General features: G+C 47.4%; 1 long non-coding RNA gene across 1 annotated transcript; it reads left to right on the top strand.

Moving 5' to 3' along the window:
* Positions 1 to 695: 695 nt before the first annotated feature.
* LOC135579612 (uncharacterized) lies at positions 696 to 3,521 on the top strand. The gene is made up of 2 exons (XR_010473084.1): positions 696 to 998; positions 2,935 to 3,521. It is a non-coding gene; the product is annotated as an uncharacterized LOC135579612 (long non-coding RNA).
* Positions 3,522 to 4,674: the final 1,153 nt, after the last annotated feature.

Below are 4,674 nucleotides of genomic sequence, written 5' to 3'. Positions count from 1 at the left end.
TTCTCCATTTGTCGTATCTGTCCTGTGCCAGTCTGGAAAAATCCAAACCAGAGGGAGCCAGTTTCTCATAACATCAGTAAAACAAAATAACATTAGAACAATAGGATCGCTTCCTCACTCAATCTGAGTAGCTCTATTTCTTTCTTCTGATCAAATGTCACTTTGAAGGAGATCTGGCCCATTGTTTGGAAACTTCTTTAGAAAAACGAAGTGTTTTTTTTTTTCCCACAGGATATTCCCACTGTCTACACACTGATTATTTTTTGCATCCTTTTTGCCAGTAAATTAAAAAAAAAAAAAAAAATCTTTGTATAAATGGGAAACCAAACCTTAACAATGGTATTCATTTTCCTAGGCTTTCCACACTACCTGTCCCTTCAGGTGCTACTCTTCCTGGTGGTTTCAATCACCTATGCAGTGACACTCAAGCGCTCAATTTTAGAGCTGATCCAGTACACCCAAGTACTATTCCCTTAGCAGTTTTTCTCATAGACATTTGCTATTTGCCTACCTCTGTTCCATCTACACTGGCAAACATTTTTGAAACAGGAAAACCATTTCCTGCACTGCCGCCTCGTGCAGCTCTGATTCACTGTGACTTACCCTGGCACGGGGTCTGTCCTGCTGGCTGTCATGGCTTATGATGATTCTGTAGCTGCCTGCTGGTGTTTACACTACTTGTGTATCACAAACAGCACGGCTAGTTTGCAGCGGGAAGGATTTCTGTGGCTGTGTGGCTTGGTGAGCTCCTTTGTACCTGCTCTTCTTGTGTCACCCTTTGCCATCAGCAATTCCTAACAGCTCAGGGGTGTCCTGGCTGCTACTGAAGCTCTCCTGCTCGGACTGCTGCTGCAGCCTGAGCTGCCCTTCATGTGGATCGTGCTTCGACTGGAGTCAGCCTGCTCCTTGTGCTCTTCTGCATTGGTTTCATGGGTGCCATCCAGAAGACATGCTCGGCCACAAGTGGAGCAGAAGCCCCTGAGCAATGTAGAGGCAAAGTAAGTCACCTTCTCTACCTACTTCTGCTCCTTCACAACTTCAGGCTAACCTCTTTGCCTGGGGCATACTATGAGCTTATGGGGATGTTGGGTCTTCATAGCAGCTTCAAAAGGTCTCTCACAGAGTCCTGCTTGGAGCTTTCCCCTATTTAGCACTTGATCCCTATTTCAGTTTATAAGGTGTATGTGGCACAGTCCAGGCCAAAAAGGAATATTCTCACCATGAAAAAATACTGTCTTATCCCTCCTTTTGACACCCCAGCCAGGAAACCAGTAGGAAATTTGAGGCAAAGGTCCTGTTCATCTTTATGTTGCAGATATCTTGGCCCCTCACATCTCAAGCAATGGGTTTGCAATGTATTACTTCTTGCAAAATCTGTGAGACGATTAGCCACCCTTTGTAGTGCCAAATGCATCATGGTCTATGTCAAGTGGCCTGCAGCTGCAAGCAGCATCTGTATGTATCTCCTATCTCCTGCTTCCAGAGCTCCCGGTGCCTGAAAAAGCTCATTTGTGGGTAACTAAGGTAACCCTCCCCTCCATAGCAGTGTACACCATGGACATACCCCTCTCACCTTACTGTTCAGTCCCACTTTTGGGGCTGTTCACAGTGCCTTGGAGGTTTAGGTGCTTCTCTCAGGGGCTTGCAGCTGTGGTGAGGATGTGAAAGGAGATAGCTAAGCTCTGTCTACTTTGAGCACAGCGGTACAGATAAATGCCCCAGTTTTCATGGTGCAGTTGCAGCTGTCAGAACCTGGCACAGTAGTGAAGAGAAAGGTAACTGGGAGCTGTCTGGCTTGGGGGAGGAATCCGGGATTTCCTGAGCAGCCCAAGCCCACTGAGGAACGTGTCCTCAAGAGGCAATGTCTGACACCTATCCCACCTGCGTGAAACACCACATGTCGAGAAATGTAAGGTGAGCACAGTGGGCCAGGTTTGCAATTCGCCTGTTGCCTCTTCAACATTTCCTGAACGGGGCAAAAAGGCCAAAGCGGGGGCAGCCCTGGCAGTCGTGCTTTGTGCCACTGGAAATGCTGCCGGCTCCCGCTGCCATATGCTGCAAGTTGCTTGGGGAGAGAAGGCTCTCTCATGCCTCTCACGTTAGCCTTTATTCCATACAACAGGTTCAGGGCTGGTGTTGACAGCTTTGCACCTAGGGGTAAGAGAGTTAATTTAGATTGGGCACTTGTTGCTCCCTTGTCCTTTCTGGCTGAGGACAGATCTGCTTTAAATACTGTACTTGTTACCTACTCTGTGAGCAAGAAATTAGACTGTGCAAAGGAGGCGAGGAGGTACAACATGTAAAAAACATGTCCTCCCACTCTCCCTTTTCTGCAGGATAGGCGATGTTTGACTTCACACTCCAGGAAGCAGCTGAGAAATCCTTCAGATGGTTAAACATTTCAAATGGTGTGGATGGGAAAATGTCCTAGATTTAAAAATTTTCGCAGATGTACTTGAGTTACAAAGTAGATCATGAAATGTTTGTGGAGATGTTCTTACCCTCCTGCTATCGACATCATAACAAATAATCGAGTAAGGGAGGGGAAGCAGGAATTTTAAGGTAAAAGTGAATGGGTGAGGCTAGGTTTCAAAACAAATAAAAATGACATGCTACACTTGCCTGGTTTTGGTTTCCCTGGCTTCAGAGAATATTTAATTTCTGTGAAATTTTTCTGTTTCAGTTTAATAGCATTTATGTTTTGAGTGATGCTTTCTGTCTCAGAGGGCTGTGGTTCTGGTGACCCCAGGCTGAGGCTTGGGCTAACCGATGGTCACTGGGGAATCCAAAAAGGAAAATTGCCAGTGTTGGTGTGTTACCATATAGTAAGAGGAAAACGTATTCTGGAATACATAATACTGCTCCTCAGCAATGCTTGGCTTCAGCTTCTCATTCAGCAACACAGACACGAGCGATTTTTCTTTCACTCTGCAGCGAATGTGATGTTGGTGAAAGGTCCTGGCCTGACCGCCCTGGGAATTGAGCCCTGTGTAAGCCCTCAGCACAGAGGCAAAGGATCCTGGCTACAGGCTGTTCTTCTCATCCGGTTTCAATGATGGAAGAGGAAACAGAGTTTATACAAAACCTAGCCCAGCCCCCAGAAACATCTTGCTTTGTTTATGTTCCGAGCTGAGCCTGCGACTCCGACTGTTTGGAAGAGCTATCCAGACATTTCTCCATCTGACTGACTTCACATCTATTTCTCGGTCTCATCGAGAGATCTGGCTTTTAGCTCCCGCTCGTGACGTCCCACTTTTCTCTCTCTCTCGCTCTGCTCTCCAGCGTCTGAAAGATCCATGTATAACGTGATTATGCAACCATGCAAATGGACACAGTTCTTTTCATTTACTGCAAACCCCGCTTCGGGTCTTCTGTTATGAAAATAAAATTGTTGGTGAGAGACACACTGTAGAATGTAGCAGTAAGGGAGTTTTATGTGGCTGGGTTTGAATGCTTGAAGGTGGTATTAGAGATGGAAACAGACTATTTGAAATAAACTGGTGTGCCACCATCTCTCCACAGGAACCAGCATCAGTTAATAGACTCAGACAGTTCTTCTCTGAATCCTTTCCCCCTAGGAAATGGCAGATACTTGCCTTCCTGCTTGTTTTCCTCAGCTGGAGGTCTCCCCCCCCATCCCCCAAAACCCGGAGCTGCAGGGAAATTAGTGGTGCAGCTCTCCCTGAAGGCTAATTTGCACCCTCCCACTGTAAACAGGCAGCTGCCTTCTTCACTTTGCACCCAGGCAGGAGGGCCTTGGGGGCCAGTTAACCACAATGCTGCCGCAGCTGCACCCAGTGCTCAACACCAGGGCTCCCAGCACCTGGCGGGGGGCGATGGAGGAGGAGGAAGAGGGAAGGAGTCCCTTACACAGGGAGGGAAACCAAACAAACTGCACAAAGCTTGTACTGCTTGGTTAATGATGCAAGACACCTTGGCCCCCGCATGTTATCCCTGTAAGTGAAGACACCCCTCTCTGATGCAGTAGGAGTAAGACCTGCTCAGTTCTGGTGGCCTGTCTCATCACAGTGCCCAAGTTCCTTGCCGGGGCTTCATGGCCCTTATCCCATGGGATGATCTCACTAATTGTCCCTGTGTTACATGTGCTGAGAGCACAGGCACAGGGCAGGCTGAGATCTGCTGTTGCTGTGGGCTGCAAGCTTGCATCCGTCTTCCTCGGGCAACCCCTTCCTCACTCTCCAGTGCTGGTGCTACGCATTGCCTGCATAGTGAAAGGGTTACATTAGCTCTCTCCAAATACCTCCAGAAAAGCCATTTTTCCATTTCACTGCCCTTGAGGAGGGTCTTACCTATTCCAAAGTTCCCTTTAGTGGATAACCAAGGTTTCTGTCTCCATCCAGTTCCATGTACTGGGTAGAATCACAGAATCATTTTGGTTGGAAGAGACCATCAGGATCATCAAGCCCAACCATAACCTAACTCTAGCGCTAAACTGTGTCCCTAAGAACCCTCATCTAAATGCCTTTTAAACACCTTCAGGGATGGTGACTCCACCACTTCCCTGGACAGCCTGTTCCAATGCCTGACAACCCTTTTTGCGAATAATTTTTTCCTAATATCCAATCTGAACCTTTCCTGGCACAACTTGAGGCCATTTCTTCTCATCCTATCACTTGCTACTTGGGAGAAAAGACCAACACCCTCCATGCCACA

This window comes from Columba livia, chromosome 1 (genome assembly GCF_036013475.1).
Source record: "Columba livia isolate bColLiv1 breed racing homer chromosome 1, bColLiv1.pat.W.v2, whole genome shotgun sequence".
NCBI lineage: Eukaryota > Metazoa > Chordata > Aves > Columbiformes > Columbidae > Columba > Columba livia.
The sequence above is the reverse complement of the archived record's forward strand: the minus strand, read 5'-3'. Positions and strand labels throughout refer to the sequence as shown.